General features: G+C 37.9%; 1 protein-coding gene across 1 annotated transcript in view; it reads left to right on the top strand.

The window, feature by feature from the left end:
- Positions 1 to 24,434, top strand: part of MID1 (midline 1) — a 593,315-nt gene that overhangs the window by 180,021 nt on the left and 388,860 nt on the right. Inside the window, exon 3 of the mRNA XM_072744773.1 lies at positions 8,869 to 8,930. The gene's annotated coding sequence lies outside the window, so the exon portion shown is untranslated. The remainder of the gene's footprint in view (positions 1 to 8,868; positions 8,931 to 24,434) is intronic.

Below are 24,434 nucleotides of genomic sequence, written 5' to 3'. Positions count from 1 at the left end.
CCTCCTTTTAGGACTGTCTCAGGCTTTCCAACTTTTCTTTGCATCAACTTACACCCCCAGAAATAAAACTCACGTATGTTGACTGAGATCACCAAATCAAGGCAAAATAAAAAACAAAAAAAAACACACACCCCCCCCAAACGCTTTTAAAAGGTTTGTTCGGGATACTAAAAGCAAGAGTCGTAGAGTGGATTGAACTCTTCAGAACTTACACATTTTTTAGACACAGATTTAAAAGTGCACCTTTGTTCCTGCCACACAAAAGAAAAGTAAACCTTTGTTTAATGGTTAACAATTTTTGGCAGCTACTACCTTTTAAACTACTCCAGGGCCAAGATGACTATCTGGAGAGGCGAATTACAGATCACTTAGGCAGGAGATTATGCCATGTTGACCCACTCTGAAGTTTGATTTTAAACAGCGATTATATTCTTATTGTACAGGCTACATTTACTTGAGCCTTGTTATCTGGACTAAATGGTAATAGAGCAAGCAAATACATTTGTGCAAATGTTGAAAAAGAGCTCAGGGGCTGTAGGGAACCATATAACCACACTGTGGTGTGGATTACAGAAAAGTCTTGTAACAACCAGGAATTTAAACTTAGATATTAATTAAAAAATTAGGACAGAACATACCAAGTTGCTTATCTTTAAGTCTGCACATTAATCTCTGGATTTTTGCATGATTCGACTGTGAACTAACATGCCATTAATTCAAAATATAGTCTTATCTGTTTCTAAATAAAGTAAAAATTAAACTGGCATGGCAAAAAAAAATCCTTATTTGGATTTTATTTCAAAATAAAGTCAAAATTTCATTTGGCTGAAGCCCCTAACGTGAAACACACACACACACACACACACACACACACACACACACACACACACACCACTTTTTGATGGGATATTTATTAATTCTCTATTGTGTTGAGGGCCTACTATGAACAACCATTGTTTGGAATAATGCCTGGTAAGAGAAGCAAGTCTTTCTGTCTAGTGGCCAAATAAAGAACCCCCTCCCTGCCCCCACCTCTCTATTTGTCCTCTCCACCCTACCCTGAGCTGTCAGTGCCAAACCACATATTCACTGCCAACAGAATCAATGGGCTACACTGTCTAATAGTGGCAGTCATCTCTTAAGTGTTTTGATCTGTGGGTTAAATGATATGCCAATTCTGTATTCTTAATATCTACTTTGTAATCTCCAATTGCTGCTGTGTAATAAAAATGTAATTTGAAATAGCTAAACTATAACTTGGGTAAAATCTGAACTAAGTTTAAACTATTTCTGAAAATTGAGTGGAACCTCAATCATTTGGAGGTAGGACCTCAAATCTTTTAGCTTCCACCTCATGTCATAAGCAAATTAAATTTAAACAAAGCAACTTTTGAAAAGACACTTTTGAGGCAATTGGGAATATTTGAACATAGGCTAAATATTAGAGGTCATTAAGGAATTACCGTTAATTTTGTAACTTGTGATTACATTTTGTTTTATTTTTAAAGTTATTCAAGGGGTTCATGTTGAAATACTTAATAGTGAAATGAGATGAAGTATGAGATTTGTTTTAAAGGATTCCAGAAAAAACAAACCAGAAAATAGTGGTGGTGCTGGATGAAACAAATTGGCAAAATGTTGATCATCATTGAAGCTGGGTGAACAGTTTATGTAGATTTATTATATCATCCTACTTTTGTGCAATTTTTTAAAATGCTAGAGAACAACAATAATGGGGGTTCCTGGGTGGCTCAGTTGCTTAAGCATCTGCCTTCAGCTCAGGTCCTGATTCCAGGATCCTGGAATCGGGCCCTACGTTGGGCTCCCTGCTCAGTGGGGAGCCTGCTTCTTCCTCTCCCTCTGCCTTCCCCTATCCCTGCTCATATTCTCCCTCTCTCTCTCTCTCTCTCTCTCTCTCAAATAAATAAGTAAATAAATAAATAAACTATTAAAAAAGAAAACAACAATAACAGGTTACTTGCCGGATAAAAAAAAAATGTAAAAAAAACCCACCTAGGATAATTTAGAGCATCAAAATTTAAAGGATCACAGTGAGATATCACTGTACTTTTGTTAGAATGATTAAAAATAAAAGAAACAAATAAAATCTGGTGATACCAAGTGTTGGCAAGGATGTGGAGCAGTAGGAACTCATACACTGCTGGTAGAAATGCAAAATGGTTAGGTCTCCTTGAAAAGAGTTTAGGAGTTTCTAATGCAGTTAGACATAGAATTATATGATGAAACAATCCTACCCCCAGATATTACCCAAGAAAAATTAAAATTTATAATCACCCTAAAATCTGTATGTGAACATTAATAGCGGCTTTCTTCATAATTACCAAAAACTACAAACAACGTAGACATCCTACAACTGGTAAATGAATAAACAGTGGTGTCTTCATACAGTAGATTACCATTCAGGAACAAAGCAGACAAACTACTAATACATTTGCTGTCTTTAGCACAGTGGTAGGCACCCCTCTGAGTCTTGCTTTCCTTTGCTTCTAAGTTGACTGTATCAAAGGAACAGGTGTACACAAAAACATGTACGTGAATGTTCATTGCAGAATTATTCCATAATGGTCAAAAGGGGCAAACAACTCAAATATCCATCAACTAATGAATAGATGGACAAACTGGTTTACCCACACAATGGAATGTGATTGAGCTAAAGAGGGATGAAGGGAATCATGCTACAATGTGGATGAACCTCGAAAACGTTATGCAAGTGAAAGGAGTTAATCACAAAAGACCACCTATCATACAATCCAGTTCACATGAAATGTCCAGAATAGGCAAATCCATAGAAATTTCTAGAGCTGGGGGAGGAGGAGGGAAGGGCAAGTGACTGCTACTGGGTACAGGGTTTCTTATTGGGGTGATAAAAATGTTCTGGAATTAGTGATGATGATTACACAACTCTGTAAATACACTGAAAAGCACTGAATTATTCACTTTCAAATGATGAACTTTATTTTAGGAGCAGTAGTCATTTGGCACTTTTCACAAAAACATAAAATTATTGGTTATCTTTTATGGGTGCAAATCACAAAGTCCTGGTGAACTTTGGATCCTGATGTCTGGCGTGTAGCAAGGATTCGATGTTTATGAATATTTCTGTAATGCATGATTCTTTTGGATGAGAACCATCTGTTTAGTTTGGTTGGAGAGGTTATCAAACTTCCTTTTCTCATTTATTCAGTTCTTACATTAGAAGAATTTTACCTGAATGTTCCTCCATTTGGACTGAGGAACCTCTATTAGAACTGAAAACTTTTCCTTAAAACTCTGCCAGTTGCATGCAACTCTCTGTGAGTTCCTTCCAGCTAAATATTCCATCACTCTTTTGTTCATTAAAAGAAATGAATTCCAGCAGCTCGGCTTTGTAGACAACTTTGCAGTAAAAAACAAGTGTTCACATTCAATGAATGAAAACCATTTTAGACAGGAAATGGGCTTCAGGTTCCAAATTCAGTGCCTGTGTTCCAAACAGAAATGTGATTAGGAAAATATTGAAATGGGAATTGGGAAGCTTTTTCTCTAAATAATTAACTGAAGACTTTTCTGTTCCTTCCAAATTGAAAGAAATAGCGGATTTCAACACTATCTTTTCTGTAGTTAAGGAAGAATTCCTATGTCAGATATTCAGGTAAAAATGAGAGGAAGCAGATACCCTCCTTTATTTGCTGAGATGAAAAAAGAGTTTGAAACTGCTTCTGTCTGCGGAATACTGTTTCAGGCAGCTGATGTGGGTGGGAGTAATAAACACGGAATAAGAAAGCTTGGGTTCTGATCCCAGCTCTTTTGCTTTCTTGCTATGTGACCTTGGACTTGATGAAATGAGGATCGTACTGCCTCCATAGAAAAGTCACTGTGACACGTAATTGATAATAAGTAGAGGAAACCCGATGCACAGGCTCTGATAACCCCCAGATGGAATGAATCAAACTGAGATAATTATGGAGTTGTTGTAATTGTAATATGTGCAAGCCACCGTGCTAGTGGTGATGACACCCTAAAGAACAAGCACTTCATATCCCTACCGTCACAGAGCTTACAGTCCAGTGGGGGAACACTGCCAACTGCTTAGGCAATGAGAACACAACTTTTCTTTTGCTTGGTCTTCACTCATCGGTATGAGTGCAGGCAGTGGCGTTTTATATGGTCATTTTCAGGGGCACTACAAGTAAACAAGAATATTTTAAAGTGAATATTGCCATGATCGGGCAACCAAAGAGTTCAGACTAATAAAACTAGTAAGTGGTTCTGAGTCTTCAGTGGGAAGGGAAGTGAGAAACTGGAACAAAGCAAGAGTTTTGTGAACTAAGCATTTCAAGCAGAAGGAACTGCCCCCCCCCCACCAGGTGTGGAACCAGAACCCATTAAGGAAAAGATAACTGCAATCCTGCCTTATCGGAGAGGTTTCCTTTGTAACTTTCGGACATGTTCATTTCATCAGCCCACCCCCACCCCCCAGGGCTCCTGCTTTATGTAAATGTTAGATTGTAACTCAAGGAGTTTCATAAATTTCACCACAAGTTTTAGAACCTTTGAAAAATTATGTCAGCATCTTGCACATTTTTTTTTCCTTTACAAAGAGAAATCTGGGAATTCACTTTCCTCTTACAGCCAAGGAATTAGAGTGGGAAGTTTTGATCTAGATCAAAGTAGTACTGCTGGTCTTACTCAGTTTTTATTAACCCAGGACTTTGAAGCATGCGGTTGACATTAGGTTATTTCTGAAGCTCCTGGGTCCCTGTTCTCCCACACGTCTAGGTACTTACTTGATTCCTGTGCATTTCATGATTTTAAATGGAATTTCTCAATGTGTATTATAAATGATGGTGTTCAGCTCCACAGCCCAGGAAATGACTATGGATGTGATATTTCCTTTAAAATCTTGGAATATTTCAACAGTTTTACATCTAGTTGAGAATACATGTTATTTTCTATATCAAAGAATATGCTGTTCAAATAATTTACTCAGATATCAAGCTGATCTTTCAAAGCGAATGACCCATGTGAAGCTTTCTAATATATACACCAAGAAAAGCCCCTGGGTATCTGGAAGTCAACAAAAAGAAACTGAATAAAGTCATTGCATGCGCTGAAAAACTTTCTCAGCTTGTGACTTGCACATTTGTAGAAATCCTGCAATTTGTAGAAATCCTGCAATTTGAAATGCTGTTGATTCACATTTTGCTTACTTGAGGCAACTAAATATTTCTGTATCCCAAGGCCATATGATGGTACCACCCACTTCTTTTCTGTTGGAAATTCCAAGTTTTTAAATCAAAACCTCAGAGTGGAGTCGTAAAATTGCCTCGTGGTGAATATTTTCTAGGGAAGCTGTATCTTACAACCACATCTGCTGAACCGTGAGGTTTGTCAAGCTGTGGTCATTGTCCAGCTGCCCCGTAGCCTACTTAATTTATGCCCGAAAGAATGCATGAATGTCATAATCTGAATATTCACAGCCCTAAGACTCAAATTATTCTATAGTCTGTTTACTAGTGTTTAGGTATGAAACTAGTATTTCCTTTTTTTCACAAGGTAAAGGCAAATGGCTGACAAATTTCTTACCTGAAATACAATTTGCTTAATACTTCAACTCCAGTGTTACAGATTAGTAGATTAAGACATGGATCCATGTATGTCTCACACCAATATTCAGTCTAATGAAATTCAAAATGTGAAAACATCTTTTTGATATTTTACTGAAATTGATTCTTTTACCTCAAATCAAATCTTTAAAGTATGACACAGCTTCAAAATTAAATTTCCAGGGAACTAATAAGACATTATGGAAACTGATAATATTGAAAGGGATCTTTTTTCTCTTTTTATTCATTCCCCAGATGAGTGGCTGTATATTTTGCATATCTTGCATTATGTTTACATCTATATAGCTTCCAAATCTGTTAAAATTATACAATATCTTAAAATTAAGTTAGGAAAGAATTCCAAGATGTTTTCATGCTACTTGAGAATCAATATATAGAAATATCATCACAGGGATTACAGGTATAGAGAAAGGATTTCAAAGATTCAAGAGAAGCCCAGAGGGCACAAGGAGAATAGATTTAATATCTCACTCCTAAAAGGGTTAGTTAAATGGTTTTTTAAATATATTCTTACTTTCCTAGAGCAAAACTATTTGAAGTTCCCCTTTAGTTCATTCTCCTCTATTTAGCAACCATTATGTTCTAAAAGCTTATATTTCAAAGGTATAATGTTTAAGAAGAACATTAAACAAAACACCAGGTCAGAGATGAATCAAAGGATGGAGAGAATGTTAGTGTTTCCTTTATTTCAATTTACTGAAATAATTTAAGGCAAGAACTTGGTTCAAATTACTCATATCATAAAACTCCAAGTTACATGGGCCGTTTAATGACAGTGGCTTATATCCCATGTTGGTTCAAAATATCTTAAGAAACTTTAACATAAAGTACTTCTAAAATCTGACTTCCAGAGAGAAGTATGCAATGTATCTAATCTGAAGGAACCTATTTTAAACACAAGTAGTTTGGCAAAATTCCAAGGTAATGCCTACCCGTCTGTCTAGATGTAAAACAATGATTAGAGTGACTCCAAGGACCCTATTATCAAGAATCCCCAAAATTGTTATACTTTGTTTGAAATGACTCTAGCCCTTTTCTTAATCATTTGCCCTTTGAGGATGTTTTTCAGTCAAGACCAGACCAACCAAAAGGTATTATATGTAGAGCCCAAAGGACATTTGGGCTCTGTGTGTGCTGTTGGCTTTATTTGCTTCGGAAGGGGCGAACTACAATCCACTGGCCAGATGTAATTCACTGCAAGCCAATTCCTGTCATGCCCATTCCCTTCCTTACCATCGGTGGCTGCATTCCCACTGTAGATGCTGAACTGAGTTATTGGACAGAGACCGTACAGCCCACAAGCCCAACATGTATGTTCTCTGGACCTCCACGGAGAACAATTCTAACTGTACCAGCTAATCTTTTCTATTTTCTGGGTCCATCACATTTGCCTGGACTTCATGTTTCCACCCAGACTCCTCGGTGCCCAGCCTTAATCCTCTTGAGATCCGTGTTCTTTCTAGAATTTCTTCCCTGGCCCTGCCACCTTTGGTCTGAAGTCTCTTGATAGTGACAAATTCCCTCCAGCAGTTCCCTTTTAATCCTTTTTTGACTTCCCAGTACATCTGCTACTTTTGCTAATTCTCCAAATAGAAGATTCTCAAGGTTGACAGAATGATTTGGTTTCATAACCTGTGTTGATATTGCTTCTTTTCTCTAGCATGAAGTGCCCAGCACCCAAAAGCCGGTTAGGAGTCATCTCCTGTTTAACAAAGTTGCAATATGTTTTCGACTAGGGAGGATAGCCCTGGTAGAGAGCTCATTCTAAATGGACTCGGGCTTAAGGCGATGGGGGACCACATAGAAAGGGAAATACCATATGGGGGAACCACGTCACCGATCAGAGAACTGCTTGGCGAAGTTTGAGAAAGTATTTCATGTCATGAATGGAAAGCCTAAGGAGCCATTTTACACTGTAGAAAATACTGACAGGTGAAGTAGAATGATCACATCTTCTAGAGAAGAGCCTCTTGATCAAACCATGTGTTGGGGCGTTGGAGGACAAATTTCCTGCTCTTGATTCTGCCTACTTTCAAAGAAAAGTATTTGTTTATGTTTAGATATTGCTATGACAGTCTTTCCTTCCTCATTCAGTATGTATCTGGGCTCCTCCCCTCTATAGGGTGTCATGCTGGTTGGTACCTCGTGACCAGTATTAAGTGATCCCATAGAAGAAGCTAGGGACTTTCCCTTGAAGGAGCTGCCTTGCGGTTCTATCTCTAGGGCTGTCAGTAGACGAACTTGAGGTGTAGAGCCATGGTTCTCTGCAGAGAACTGGCTCTCCAAACATTGTAGATGTCTTTAAAAAATACAGATACCCAGCCCACCTTTGGAGATTCTGATTCAATAGGTTTTGTTTAGGATTCTGAGAGTTTCAAAAAGGCAAGGTTTGTAATGTGCAGCTAAGTTTGAATTTCCCAAAGATGTTTGATCATGAGCCTTAACCAGGGAAGCATTTCAAAATACATGGGTTGGTAGGACCCAAGAATCCCTGTTTATCCCAAATTCCATGGGTGATTATTATGATCCTAAAGTTTGGGAAACGCTGATCAAGAGACAAAATTGGAAGGCAGGCTTAAATAACTATGGAAAGTAGGATACAAATGCGGATTTTGTTATCTTTCATGGTATTCACTGATGACATGTTTAGCATAAGACATTTCTAAAACAAGTGATGGTCTTGACCAAAAATAGGACTGCATTCATCTTTTGAAGAATTTGGCTTTTCTGAGCCGATAAAGGTGGAAAGAGCCTATACAGGGAGTGGTGCAAGAGACGAGACACCTTCCCAACCTGCAAAATCATCAGGATCAAACCAAGGGCTCAGGGCACTGACAATTTATAGCCACATTGCTTTATTTATTTATTTATTTTTTTTGCCACATTGCTCTATATGGAGACCATCTGTGTAGAAAAGTGATTGTGTTCTCATGAGATCGTGACCCCACTTTCCAAGAGAAAATCTGAAGATTTCAAGTCAGCCCTTGAAGATAGGGTATCCCAAAGTGCCTGCCATAGAATGTTAGTTCTGTCTGAGGGTCATAGTACTGTGAAAGAGGTAATTCCATGAAAAATGAGCTGTGTAGACAAGTGGTTTGGGGAAACATGTCATTTTACATGCACCTCCTAGAGATCCATAGCACATATTAGCATAGTTAAAGCTCTGATAAGTCCTGCATGCCTGGTTAACATTGTTTAACCCACATTTTTCAAATTAATATAGAATTCTTTCTTTTAACAGGAGTACCTATTCACACTGGAGAATTTGCTCCTTGGAGAAATCTTGAGGAACATTGTTTTAAGGTACTGATATGGTGCTGACATCTAGAATTATTTATGGAATTTAATACTGGTGAGAAGGAATAGGCATTTACTCTTTCCTAAGAAGATGAAATTAGACAAAAAATTAGGCACCCTGAAAAAAATGCATTTGTTTAATAGCTGGTGGAAATAACCACACAGAAAAAAAAAAGAAATTTTCTGTTTTATATATCTGTTTATATTGTGGTATTTAGGGAGTCAAACAAGTTATGGAACTCTAATTTCTCAGTTGAGCAACAGGCACTCATTAAATACCACTGGTTACTCTGCTCTGATGGTTGCTATGGACGTGACCAAGGGATATGGGATGCAGAGCTGATAATAGATTTGTGAATGAATAGTAAATGTTTACTGAGTCCCTAACATGTGCTAGAGTCCAGTCTAATACTTTACGTCTATTATCTCACTTACTCCCCCACAATAGCCATGTAAGGTAAGTACTGATATTACGCCCATGTTTTCTGGATTAGGAACTTTTCTAAGTCACACTGATAATTAGTAGTGCACCTGGTATGTAAGGCCTGAAGGTTTTACTCCAGAAACTCCAAGCATGACCATTACGCTACAAGGCCTCCAGACTGCACACATGGGGCCTTGCTTACTAGGCATGCAGAACGAAAGATTACCAAGCTTGGGGCTCATCTAAAAATTTCCCATTTTCTGTGCCCTTACTCTAAAATCTCAGCTTTATTCAACTTAAGATATATTTTTCAAAATTTATATTCATATTTTAATCTATTTTAAAGTATATAAATATGTATGTATGTAGCATGTATTATTTGGCTTAGTCAACATACACATGGTATGTACAATTAGTACACATCCGTGTGTTCCATATGTTTGCTTGAGCAAATGTTCCTATCTCTTCAAGGAAGCTCCTACCCCTTGCTTTTGTAGGACCTCTGTGTTTTGTAAAAAAAAAAAAAAAAGAAAAGAAAAGAAGAAGAAACGTGACCAAATTCGTTTTTACCATCCGACCCCAGTGACAGGTTACATGTGAAATTTTAGTCTCGTTTGGACTCTGTACATGGGAAGATTTCCTAGTCCGTCATCATTTCCCAGTGACAGGGAATTAAAGGCCTTTCCTTGTGTTTGTTGGCAACTTTTGGTTCCTTGGTCATACTGAGGTACTCTAAGCATGAAGCAACCCTGCTGGGTTACCAGGAGTTTTAATCAAGCATATGAGATATTATTTCAGGCAAATCCCACTTGTTCATTTTCTCTTGCTTAAGTTAGGTCTTCTCCCATCCCTGTGGGCTTCTCTCTTTGAATATTTATTTACGCTTCTGTTGTTTTAGAATGCAGGCTTTCTTGTAATAGGGGATCCTTTCAAAATATTAAGTCGACCATGGAGATGACAAAACACTCTTATTGAATTATCTTTTCTTCTGTCGCCTTACTCCCTACAGTTTCTTGGTGGGGGGTTAGGGCAAGACTTGCTACTGACTGGGTGCCAAGCTGTTCACCATATCACGTCTGTTGAATGTATACATGGTGAGAGCTCATGTGCGGGGTCGGGGGTGTCCTGGAATAAGCCCCTTCACTTCCAGATTCCTTCCAGGATGACTTTCCCATTTCCTGTCCTGCTGATCGCACCCTTGGAAGGGATTTGAAGTCTGGAGTGTCTTTGATGTTTTCTTCTTGCCATGCCAAAGCCTCCCCAGGAGACAACAGGCTCTCTCAAGCCTGTGCAAATGGGTTTTTAAATCGGTGTGTCTGCCAAGCTGTTGTGTTTCCTTGCTTTCTCTTTGATGTCCATCTAGCATGGGGCCTTGTATGCCTCACCCAATGCCTGGCATGTTGCAAATTCTCATTACCATTGCCTTGGTATGGAAACTTGCATGGAAACTATTTCTGGAACTCCCTCCTACCCATCCCAAGTTTATTTCCTTCTTCCTGTTCCATCTCCTTCCCTCTCCCCTCTACCATACAGACATTTGCCAGATGTTAAGAAAATTCAGTAAATTGAAAGAAAACAAAACAAAACAAATAAGTAAAACCAAGAAAAGATAAGAATGTGGTTTCTTTAAATAACAGACTGCAGGGTTGGAATAAATATAAGTGCCACTTCATTCACATACTGAGAACTTATGGTTTCAAGGCTTCAGGTCTCCTGGCGAGGCTTTGGGCTCATCTACGAAGCCTAGTTTAAATATATTCTGCTCTTGTTCTTTCTGAGGTGTGAGAAGAGTATTTATGGAGGGGCTGATCCAAAAATGAGGTGTTAACAAATCAGACAATCCCTTTCACCACCTACTGACACATACATAGAGGTCTACTGGCAACTTTCACCACGTTCATTTTATTATTTTATTTTATGCTTGCTAGTTGGTTTGCAAATGAATTTTTTTTCATGAAAAATGAGTGAAATAAAACACAAGGGGTGCAGCTTTAAAGGATGCATTGTTAAATTTAGAGTTTGGATAAAGCAGTGATGTTGTTAAAAATATACAGGCCTATACTTCAGTTGCTAGACGCTTAGACGTCAGAATGTTGCAGGATGACTCCCTGGGAGGGAGTATGAAGGATGGTGTTGAGATGTGGACAGGCTAAGGGACTTGAGGCCACGGTCATCACCGAGTTGTGTTTTTCTCTCTAGACTTTAAGCATTCTTTTTCTCTTTCCTCCTGACTGGTGACTCCAGTTCTACTCCTTCTGAGAATCTCTGACATTAGTCTTCCTTTTCAACTTGAACTGTTCTACCTTGTGCATATCATTCTTTTGTATTTGGTGTTTTTCCCTCCAACAGTTCCAGCAGATGTTTCTCCTCTCTACTTTCCACTTTGAGTTTCCACTGAGCATGCCTGTTTCTGCTTCAGTCTCTGCTGTCTTGTTCACCTTGTGGATGTCTACAACGGATGACTTGCCAAGAGTAGATTATTATGACTAGCTTAGTTTGGGCAGACTTTAGCCCCAGCAGTGTTTCCCAGGGGACGAGTCAGGCTATAGAGAGCCCTAAGATTGGTGACAGCACGTTGCTTCGAATGATAATAAATAATGCAAAGACAGGGGCAGTGTTTAGGTGAATATGGGCAGAAATATTACTTCTGTTTGCTCTTCATTAACTATGGAAAGGCAAGGAGCCGAGGCACAGATAATGGCTAAACACAGTATTTGCGTGTGGCTTCAGGATGTTTTCTTTGCAATGAAATTTAAATGTGAGCCTTTTGCGTTCCAAATATTCACACTTTACACCGCAGGGGTGTTTAAACACTGGACTGAGGCACTGGGCAAGTTGTCCAGATTACTTCTGAAATCCTCCCTTCCAACCCCATTTGCTGAAGATGGACTGCAGCCCTTTCTCTACTGCCTACGCTGTTCTGGTTAAAGATATGTTTTTACAATTCAACCTGCCTTTCAAGTGCAAGAAAGATCATCATTAGAAGTGTCAGCTCAGCATTTCTGCCACTCCGTGCTTCCTCCTTCTGGAGAAAGCATAGCTCAGAAAGTCATGCCGAAGCAATGTTCAACACACAGAGTGTGGTCTCTGGCAATGACCTTCTTTCATAACTATGGCAAATACGTTTTCAGAAGGAAATAAATACATCAGTACATAAATAAATACAGCAATCTACAAATATCAAATATATAAATTTATTAAAAATTTATATTATTTGTTTATTTAAAAGAAAACCTACTTCTCGCTAGAGTGAAACAAGGATTTGCCTATGATAAAAATCATGGGAAATGAGAAAGGAGTTAAGGAAACCATTAGACCAAGTGTCCAAATAACAAAAACCATTTATATTTTTTAAAAGTTCTTTTTTTTAATTTTTATTTATTTATGATAGTCACACAGAGAGAGAAAGAGAGAGAGAGAGAGAGAGAGGCAGAGACACAGGCAGAGGGAGAAGCAGGCTCCATGCACCGGGAGCCCGACATGGGATTCGATCTCAGGTCTCCAGGATCGCGCCCTGGGCCAAAGGCAGGCGCTAAACCGCTGCACCACCCAGGGATCCTTTTTTTATAAGTTCTTTTTTTAAAAAAAAAAACATTGCTCTAAATACACACTTTAAAATTCTTTGTAAGTATTTATGAAAGTTTTATAATATGCCTTGCACTGCCTTAGATATACTGGTGTCTAAAAAATAAATACAAGAGATTATCTTTGCAAACAAAGGCCTTACTGTTTTTATTTTTTTATAAATTTTTTTATTGGTGTTCAATTTGCCAACATATAGAATAATACCCAGTGCTCATCCCATCAAGTGCCCCCCTCAGTGCCCGTCACCCAGTCACCCCCACCCCCCGCCCACCTCCCCTTCCACCACCCCTAGTTCGTTTCCCAGAGTTAGGAGTCTCTCATGTTCTGTCTCCCTTTCTGATATTTCCCACTCATTTTTTCTCCTTTCCCCTTTATTCCCTTTCACTATTTTTTATATCCCCCAAATGAATGAGACCATATAATGTTTGTCCTTCTCCGATTGACTTATTTCACTCAGCATAATACCCTCCAGTTCCATCCACATCGAAGCAAATGGTGGGTATTTGTTGTTTCTAATGGCTGAGGAATATTCCATTGTATCCATAGACCACAGCTTCTTTATCCATTCATCTGTCGATGGACACCGAGGCTCCTTCCACAGTTTGGCTATTGTGGACATTGCTGCTAGAAACATCAGGGTGCAGGTGTCCCCGCGTTTCATTGCATCTGTATCTTTGGGGTAAATCCCCAGTAGTGCAACTGCTGGGTCGTAGGGCAGATCGGCCTTACTGTTTTTAAAGCAGAAACTTTGCAGTGGGCACCAAGATGGCATTAAAAAAAAAAAAAAGGTGAATGAAAGAATATGTGTTCAAATTATGTTGGTCGGGGATCCCTGGGTGGCTCAGCGGTTTAATGCCTGCCTTTGGCCCAGGGTGTGATCCTGGAGCCCCGAGATCGAGTCCCACGTCAGGCTCCCGGCATGGAGCCTGCTTCTCCTTCTGCTTGTGTCTCTGCCCCCTCTCTCTTTCTATGTCTATCATGAATAAATAAATAAAATCTTAAAAAAATTATGTTGGTCATAAGAAATGGAGGTGTCTAAAACATAAATACAAGAGGGTGTTATGCTACTTGTTGGAAAATCAAATTCCAATAAAAATTACAAAAGATTATCTTTGCAACAAAGGCCTTACTAGTTTAAAAACGGAAACCGTGCAGTGGGCACCCAGATGGCATTCAAAAAAAAAAGTTGAATGAAAAAATATGCATTCAAATTATGTTGGTCATAAGAAATGGTGGGAAAAATGTTTCATTTTCACTTAATGCCAAAACCAACATAAATTTAGAAATCTTTGCTCACAAAAAAATCGCTCAGGGCTTTCTTAGCAGTATGTCCCACTCAGCAAAACTTCTGGTGATTTACCATCCTGTCTTTGCCTAGAATATAGAAACATCAAATAGAGACTGAAAGAAGGAAAAAGAGAATTAGGCACACAGTAAGGCCATCACTCGTTTTAGAAATGCATTTCCATTCAACCGTGCCTAAAGTTGATTATAAATTATTAGGTTAAATTGTAGTATCTTTTGAACCCCCAGTGGGATCGTTCAGAAGATGGTGAAAAGACAGACTGGAATACCAACCAAGCCTGCCTTACAGGTACTGGAGACCACTGAGCTTACATCCTACCACACCCTGAATGCTTCAGCCTACTATCAAATGTAAATGCAAACATTCCAGGTTCTTCGACATTGAATGTGCTAAGCTTAAACATTATTTTCTATACAGAGATTTTTTAGATTATATTACATTATATCTTACGGAACAATAGACAGCCCCTTCTAGAGCCACAAACATTGGCTGATTCTTTTGCTGTCTCCTTTCTCCCAGGCTTCTTAATACTCAGCTGCTGCCCAGGGGTCTGTCTAGCTGTTCCATAAAGAGTCTGTGGTTGATAACAGAAAGGACGGTTTTTCCTTTTAGCTTGGGCAATTTGAATGGCTATGTTAAGCAGCCCATGACACTACCCCAGGAAATGTTGGAAGGTGATGACACAAAGGACTTAGCCTGAAGACTGATTGTCTATCCTTGCATCAGATTGTCCCCGGCTTTGCTTGACATGTAAGAATGGGGTAGAAGATTACAGACATTGGAATTTCGTTGGTTTGCACAACAACAACCTTGTTTACATAGAGTGGGAATTGAACATATTGTGTGCTCAAGGGTGAATGGATCCTCGAGTGTGAGGTTTAACAGAACATAATGTATTTGGATGGGTTCCCCAGTTCTCTCTACTGGAAGCCTGACCCTACTGTCCTGTGTGGATGTAAAGGCACCCCCATTAGCCATGGTTTTCAAGGGTGGTATTTTCTGCTGCTTCTATAGAAACTGAAAATAGAAAGCCAGAAAGAAATTTAAGATTGCAGGTAAACCCTCAGCTCCAGAAACCCTTTGTTACAAACAAGAAGGGACATGTGCTCATTATTTTCATGTAGCTAAGAAATAGAAGTTCAACGTAAGTTTAAATGTAATTTAAACTAAATTCCTATGACAACTCTTAACAGGTTAATTAAATTTGCCCAGGTGCTTAAATGTACTACTGGGCATATTTTGTACAGTTCTGTTCATCACACTCCAGAAAAACAACAATTATAGAAGAGGTATGTACATTTGAGGGGAAGGGGTCCCTAACATCTTTTTCAATATTTTTTGAAGTCTTTTTCAATATTTAATGTGTGCTAGACCCGTTCTTCTCAAATGAATTTAAAACAACATTTTAGAGAATCAAATCCAACAATATATTGAAAAGGACAACACATCATGATCATCTGGGGTTAATCCCAGAAATGCTGGTTGGCATAAAATATGAATATCGACCAATGTAATTCACTATATTAGCAAACTAGAAAAAGAAAGAAAAAGCTGTGTGATAATCTTAATATACACAGAAAAAGCATTTGTCTGAATCCAACATCCATTCCTGACAAAACATCTCAGCAAATAGGAATACAAGAGAACTTCCTCAACTGATATCCATCTGTGAAGAACCCACAGCTAACGCCAATACTTCTGGTGAAAGACCGAAAGCTTTCTCTCTTAAATCAGAAGCAAGATCAGAATGTCTACTTCATCATCTCTATTTAATATTGTACTAGAGATTCTAGCCAGAGAGGTTAATTAAGGAAAAGAAATAACGATTGGAAAGAAAAATCCAAAACTGTCTATATTCACAGATGACATGATAGCCTGCATAGAAAATCTGATGGATCTACATATAAAAAAGTTGCTGGAGCTAATAAATAAGTTTAGCCAAGTTGCAAGATACAGGGTCAGTATACAAATGATCATACTTCTATATACTGGCATGAAACAATAGGAAGTTGAGATTAAAATATCATTTACAGCAGCATAAAAGAATGAAATGCTTAGGGATAAATTGGATAAAATATATAAAAGAAACATGCAGTTAAAACTCTAAAACATTTCTGAGAGCAATTAAATAATTACCCGCATAAATAGTCAGCTATGCCTTATTCAAGTGCCAGAAGACTCAATCAATATTGTTAAGATGTCATTTCCCCCCAGGTGAGTAATAGATTCGATGCAATCCTAATCAAAATCTCAGCAGGCTTTTTTATAGATGACAAACTTATTCTAAAATTCATATGGAAATGCAAAGAATCTAGAATAATCAAAACAACATTTAAAAAGTAGAACAAAAGTACACTAACACTATCTAATTTCAGAAATTATTATTAGGCTGCTCTAATCAAGACAGTGGGATATTGACCCTAAAGATAAGACAAATAGGGGCACCTGGGTGACTCAGTAGGTTAAGCGGCCAACTCTTGATTTCGACTCAGGTCATGATCTCAGGGTCCTGGGATTGAACCCCATATTGGGCTCCACATTCAGCAGGGAGTCTCCTTGAGGATTCCCTCTCTCCCACTCCCTCTGCCTCTCCCCCTGCTCTCTTTAAATCAATCAATCAATCAGTCTTTTAAAAAGATAGACAAATATATCAATGAAATAGAATAGAGAATCCAGCAATAGGCCCACATATATATGGACAACTGAATTTTGATATAGGTGCAAAAAAGAGAGTAATAATAGTCTTCTCAAAAACTGGTGATGTAACAGTTGGATGTCCATACACAAAAAAAAAGAAAAATGAAACTTTGATGTATATCTCATACCATATATATAACATATATGATCTATGATCAAAATGTAAAGCCTTTTACTAGAAAACATCTGAAAGAAAACACAAGAGAAGCTTTTCATCTTGAATTAGGCAAGGACTGCTTAGATCACCAAAATACAATCTATAAAAGAACACATTGATAGTATGGATTTTTTTTATTAGTTTCAGAAGTAGAATTCAGTAATTCATCAGTTGCGTGTAACACCCAGTGCTCATTACATGAAGTCCCCTCCTTGGTCCTCATCATTCAATTATCCCTTCCCCCACCCACCTCCCCTCCAGCAACCCTCAGTTTCTTTCCTAGAGTTCAGTGTGTCTTATGGTTTGTCTCCCTCTCAATGTTCATATTATTTTATTTTTCCTTCCCTTCCCCTATGTTCATCTGTTTTGTTTCTTAAATTCCACATGAGTGAAATTATATAGTATGTTTTATTCTCTGACTTATTTTTCTTAGCATAATACTCTCTAGTTCCATGAACGTGGTTGCAGATGGCAAGATTTCATTCTTTTTGATGTCTGAGCAATATTCCATATATATTGGATATAGATAGATAGATAGATAGATAGTCAGATATCTATATATATCTCTATATATATATATCGCAAGCTGTGGTTGATAACAGAAAGGATGGTTTTTCATTTTGGCTTGGGCAATTTGAATGGCTATGGATATATATATATATATATATATATATATATATATATATATATATCACATCTTCTTTATCCATTCATCTGCCAGTGGACCTCCAGGCTTTTTCTGTATTTTGGCTATTGTGGACATTGCTGCTATAAACATTGGAGTGCATGTGCCCCTTCAAATCACTATGTTTGTATCCTTTGGATAAATACCTAGTACTGCAATTGCCATGTCATAGGGTAGCTCTATTTTTAACTTTTTGAGGAACTTTCATGCTGTTTTCCACAGTGGTTGCACTAGTCTGCAATCCCACCAGCAGTGTATGAGGGTTCCCCTTTCTCTACATCCTCACCAACATTTGTTATTTCCTGAATTGTTAATTTTAGCCATTCTGACCCATGGTAGGTGGTATCTCATTGTAGTTTTGATTTGTATTTCCCTGATACGGAGTAATATTGAACATTTTTTCATGTGTCTGTTGGCCATTTGTATGTCTTCTTTGGAAAAATGTCTGTTAATGTTTTCTGCCCATTTCTTGGCTGGACTTTTTGGTTTGGGGGGATAATATAAACTTTATCAAATTAAAAATATATTTGTTCTTTGAAGGTCACAGATAAGGAATCAAAAGACAAGCACAGACTATGATAAAATATTTGCAAATCATATACTGATAAAGCACTTGTATCCAGAATATATAAACAACTCTTAAAACTTGATAATGAGATAACTATCCATTAAGAAATTGGCAAAATTCTTTTTTTTAACTTTTATTTTTTAATTTAGATTCAATTAGCCAACATACAGTACACCATTAGTTTCAATGTAGTTGTATATAACACCCAGTGCTAACCACATCACATGCCCTCCTTAATGCCCATCACCCAGTTATCCCATCTTCCCACCCACCTCCTCTTCAGCAACCCTCAGTTTTTTTTCCCAGTTAAGAGTCTCTCGTGCTTTGTCTCCCTCTCTGATTTCTTCTTATTCAGTTTCCCCTCCCTTTCCTTGTGATCTTCTGTGCTATTTCTTATATCTCTCATATGAGTGAAACTATATGGTAAGAAATTGGCAAAATTCTTCATACATAGGATGCTCTTCTCCATACATAACTTCAGATGCAGGATCCTTTCATCATGTAGGATTACATGAAGGATCCATAAAGTAGGAATTTCATGATCCAGGTCTGGTGGTGTGTGATGTATATACATCACTCCTGCCCACATTTCATTGGCCACAATTCGGTCATGTAGTCATACAGAGCTACCCAACAAAAGAAGGTAGGTTTAGCAAGGAGCTAGTTGATCTCTTCCACATTCTGCATCATTAGAATTGGTGACTATCAGTAGATACTTATAGGTGGTTTAATGGCAAATAAGAATTTTCTGTAGCAAATCCCAAAAATATAAAGTCATTACTGCAATACCATTGGTTTGACTTAATTTAGCCCTTTTTTTCCCTCCCCTTTTCCTCATGACTTCATTGGGGTAAAAAACACTCTTTCTGGTTGGGTAGACTTATGGAGATCTCTCTTACTTTATCCATAAACATGAGAATATTTGCATAGTAGAGTTTGAAAAAAATGTTATTTTTGACCTGGTCTGACAGTTCCTTTCAAGAAGAGAAATAATAAACCACTTAGGCTGTAGCAGGTGATATCCCCATGACACGGTCTGTAAAGGGGGATGTTAACAAAGATGTAGGGGGCATAGCAAATATTGAGTGCAGAGTAGGGATCAAAGAAATGAGGCAAGATTGGGAATGTGAGAGATATGGCAAAAGGTTGGAGTTTATAGAAAAAATATATGGGAAATTCTAAGACAGCAGTGTGAACAAAAGATGTTAAGGAGAAGGACGCTAAAGATTCAGTTTTACATCATTTGTAAATGATGTAAAGCAAGGTAAATGCCATCCTTTGCTTCAGTCTTCAAGAAAAAAACTTCTACACAAGGAACCTGTGTCGTTAGTACTTTGAGTGGCCTCTAGCATAAGGCCATAAGAACTATGACAATTCAGGACCTCTGAGAAGGAGATACACAAATGGAAAAAATGCCAATGAGAGATAAGGGGGAGAGAGAGTAGGAGTAGGCAGGAAGAGCCCTTAATCCATTAATTCAACTTTAATACCCATGAGGGAAGGAAGGAAGGAAGATTGAGACAGAAGCCTCCTAGATGGCAGTGTAGCTCTAGGACCACAGTGGCCTAGCTGATGGGGAGCATCTGTGCAGTTTGCCCATCAGAGAATCAGACAGGGGCCTGGATCTTTTCCTCTTCTGTGCTCAGGCCTTGGCTGGGAGTAACCTTGAGGCAGGGCTGCATGGCATAAACACCATGGCAGACCTGTAAATATAGCAGCTAGCCACTGTCTGCTGACCATATTCCTAGCTGGAAATCCTCTTGAAGAGAGATCTGAGTGATGCAACGCCCGTGACCACCAAAAAGAATAAGCTCAGAAGGGTGAAGTGGTCCAAACACTGAACTAATTCATCTGAAGCAGGAATTGGAGTCAGAAACAAGCACTTCAAGCCCCACCAACCCCTATGCATCTTTGGCAGGTCTCTACACAGCCAGGTTGGAGATACCAACTGGTTCAATGAGAATCAGAAGGGAAAGCATGGCAGCGTGACATCTGGGTTGCACCCTGATTCTTCTCGTTTTCCTCTCGTCCCTCATCTGTGCACATTGTTCAGCATGGCCAAAAGTAGATGGAAAAGTTCTCAACCAAAACACTTCCTATGAAATGGCCAATTGTGAAGGAGAGATATGAGAGGCTCTAGTTGTTTTTAGAGTTTCTAACATGTAATCTATGAGTGTAAATACAGTTGACCATTGAACAACAGGTTCAAATTGCGTGGATCCACTTATACATAGATCTTTTTTCAATAAATACAGAAGAGTATTGTAAATGCATTTCCTGTATGATTTTCTTAAATAGCTTTTTCTTTTCTCTAGCTTACTTTATTCTAAGGATACAATATGTAATACATATAACATACAACATATGTGTTAATGGGCTGTTTGTTATTGGTAAAGCTTCTGGTCATTAGTAGTCTATTCATAGTTAATGTTTTGGGGAATCAAAAGTTATATAACAGAGTTTTGACTGCACCAGGGATTCAGCACACCTAACCCTCATCTTTCAATGGTTGGCTGTATCTCCTTTTCAGAGGTCTTTGCTTCCAAGTAGATGCATTCAGCTGTGAGCCCTAGTTCTGGGCATAGCTGAATACGGACAACACTGGCGGATTCAAGTAGAGCTTTTTTGAAAGTTGCCACTAGAATATCAGCCACTGGTGACTTTTTCACATAAAATGGACATTCCCTCATCGTGGAGAATTCAGTGCTAATAATGATAAAAGAAGCTACTGTCTAAATTCCTTTCTAGACATAGTATCACACATTCACCCATAATATCACACTTCACCCATACAATATCATACTCTCACCCGTATGAAATGTCCCTCTTCCCCTCATAGCAAAACACTAAGTTTATGTGCATCTTAGACTTGACATATATCTTAGGGAGGGTTGGTTTTCTTTAATTGAATTTGTTTTAGAATATATTATGTTTATATGAATATCCTGATTACTCCAGAGATATTAAACTATAAATAACACTCATATTAAACTTTTAAAACATTTAAGGTTTTATTGTGGTTTCAGAATTTTTTCTTCCATTTATTTTTTTTCTTCCATTTAGATACTATGAGCATTTCCAGGGATGATCTCAGTTCTGGGCACATGAAGGACAGTCATGTGTTCCAATATCAAACCCAGATGGGTGCAATTTGCAACACCCTTGACAGGTTTCCCTGCTCTAGGCTAACCAACTCATCATGATTTCCCAGGGCTTTTCTGGGCACTGAAAGTCCCACATCGTAGGAACCTCCCCAATTCTTGGTAAATGGGACAGTTGGTCACCTTACCCTGCTCTTATCCTCAAACAAAAGAAGAAAGTTCCATCAGCAGGGTGGCCATTCTTAGCTAGCAAATTACATTCCTGTTTACTTTCCAAGGTGGTGAAAAAGCAAGACTCCTAAAGACGTCTTCGATTGCTGTCACATTATTTCAAACATTTAAGAGTTACAATGGTATAGGATATCTAGTGGATTTATCGGTAGTTATTGATTTATCAGAATACATTCTTCATAAAATTAAATACTGAACACATTAGAAAATACTGCTTATTCTCCAAAAGCAATAAAGAGATGGAAACAATTGTATTTTCAACAATCTACATATATATTATTGTTTGTCTTCTCGCTTGAATTTGCTTTTATTCAGCTTCTAACTCCCTGGAGCTGCCCTAAATGAAGAAATCAGATTAACAGTAAACTGAACCATGCATGAAACTCTTTTTCTTTTTTAACTAGTTTGTGTGGGTGCATGTGTATACATACACACACACATATATGTATAGATAGATATATACATATATATGTATATATTTCATGGCACATCTTGCAAATCAATAAATCATAAAGAAGAAAAAAGTAGAAAGTGGTGGCTTATTCCTCAAAGCAAATTCAGTCCAACTGAATTACTATTTCAGTTCACAATGTGACAAAGCCAATTGGGAATTTCCAGATGCAGAAGAGGTAAAAATGCCAACTTTATTAAAATATAAGCCAAAGCAAAATCACAGTCTGAAATGGAAATGGGATTGAGGAAAAGGCTGATTTTGTTTGGCATGCACTGTAAAATTCTAATTTCATGTAGGTTTAAAAAAATGAAATGCCCACCCTTATATAGCCATCGAGAGAAAGACAAGCCCACACTAAGCTGATTGTCCATGGTTCTTAAATTTTTATGTTAATAATAATTTAAATTGTTGATAACATTCTGGGGCTCAATTGATAATGGCATCAGAAGATTTCATGAACTAAAACAAATTATTTTAGTAGAGATCATCAAAAAAGATAATACGATTTGATCTTGGGAGACCAACTTGGACCTACAATGGATCTATACATATCTTATATATGAAATCATAGAGGAGCTGCATTTTAGAAAAGATTGGAAGAATTATACATTGCATAATAAATAGTATAAATTGAATTAAGAAAAGATTGGAGGTATGAGTACAGCCTTTTCATGAACCACAGAAAGCCAGGTTTTTTCAGTGCTTTAGGTATGATTTCTCTTAGAAAGATAACCCACTTATCTGTTTATAACCTACAGATGAAGACATAGGGCTGCATTTTCACAAAGATTGTAAGTACTCATAATTAGGAAGGCCAGTCTTCTCTGTGGCCTCAGGTGTGATTTCCCTTAGTATGATGACCTAAATATTGTGCAGGCCAATGGGCTGAGACAGCCTATAATCTGTAGGATGTAATGTACTTTGATACAGAGTAAAAAGATCATGAATTACAGAGTCAGGTAGACCTGGGTTAAAATCCAGCATACCTTAGAGACATATAAAATATATTAAAGATAGATAATTAAGTGTGGAATAGCCCCTGGATCATAGACCTAGTAAGGAGTAATGTAGCATTTGGATATAGGACATCTTTACTTCAAAATACGTTATATAAAAACTAAAAATTTCTGACCTGCCAAAAACCTACCATACGCAAAGTTGAGAAACAGATGACAAATACAGCAGATAAGGAGCTGATTTTATTAAGATATAAAGAGTTTTTACAAATGAATATCTGAAAGAGATATATGGGCAAGTCACAGAAAAAACAATAGCTTGTAAGCAATTGAAGTTCCCATTTCAGCCATGTTTAAGAGAGTATATATTAAAACAACAAAATGTTAAAGATTAAAACCATGCCGTGTGTTAGGAGAAATGTAGGGAAACAAGCGTTCTCAAATTAGACATGTCAGCTGGCAATCCCTTTCGTAATGTTCAAATGAATGATAGAGTGTGAGACGTGTTAGTCTGATATGTTGCAAATAAGAGAATACAAGGAGTACAGTGGCTTAAATAAGTCCATGTTTTCTTTTCTCACATAATTTGAAGTTTGGAGGTAGGTGGCTGCTGGTTTGGGGGCTCTGGGTGGTGGGGTGGCAAGATGCCTACCACAGCACTGGGAATCATGTCTGCAATCAAGTAAGGAGCGAGGAGGGAGGGTGGGATCAATGCAGGCACATCTGTCCTCTCATTAAGTAGATAAAAGCTTACCTAGATAGGTCCCAGCAGACTTTCATTTACACCTTACTAGCTGGAACTGTGATATATTGAACACACATAACTACAAGGGAAATTGGGAAAGTCTTAGCCTACTGATGGGAAGTAAGAGAGAAAGAAGGTGGGAGCAGTTGTTGGTTCAGACAACTTGCAGTGTCTGCTACACATTTGGACAATATTTATCAAAATGTACATGGCACCTGACCCTATAAAGTATTGGCAAGGATGTGAAGTGACTGGAACTCTCATACACTGCCATGAGTAGAAAATGGCACAACCACTTTGCAAAACCATTTGGCAGCCTCTTCTAAAGTTGAACATACGCAGAAACTCCACCCCTGGTTCCCAGGAGAAATAGGCCCATGAAAGACATTTGAAAGAATATTCAAAGAAGCAATATGCATAATAATCCCAAACTAGAAATAACTCAAATGTCTATCAAAGATGAATGAATAAACAAATTGTAATATATCCATACAATGGAATACTGCTCAGCAATAAAAAAAAAAAAAATAAAGAACCATTGATACACAAAACAACATGAATGAACTTCAGAAACATTATCCTGAGCAAAAGAAGTCAGACA

The sequence above is a fragment of the Vulpes vulpes genome, chromosome X (assembly GCF_048418805.1).
Source record: "Vulpes vulpes isolate BD-2025 chromosome X, VulVul3, whole genome shotgun sequence".
NCBI lineage: Eukaryota > Metazoa > Chordata > Mammalia > Carnivora > Canidae > Vulpes > Vulpes vulpes.
This window is presented reverse-complemented; position numbering and strand designations above follow the sequence as displayed.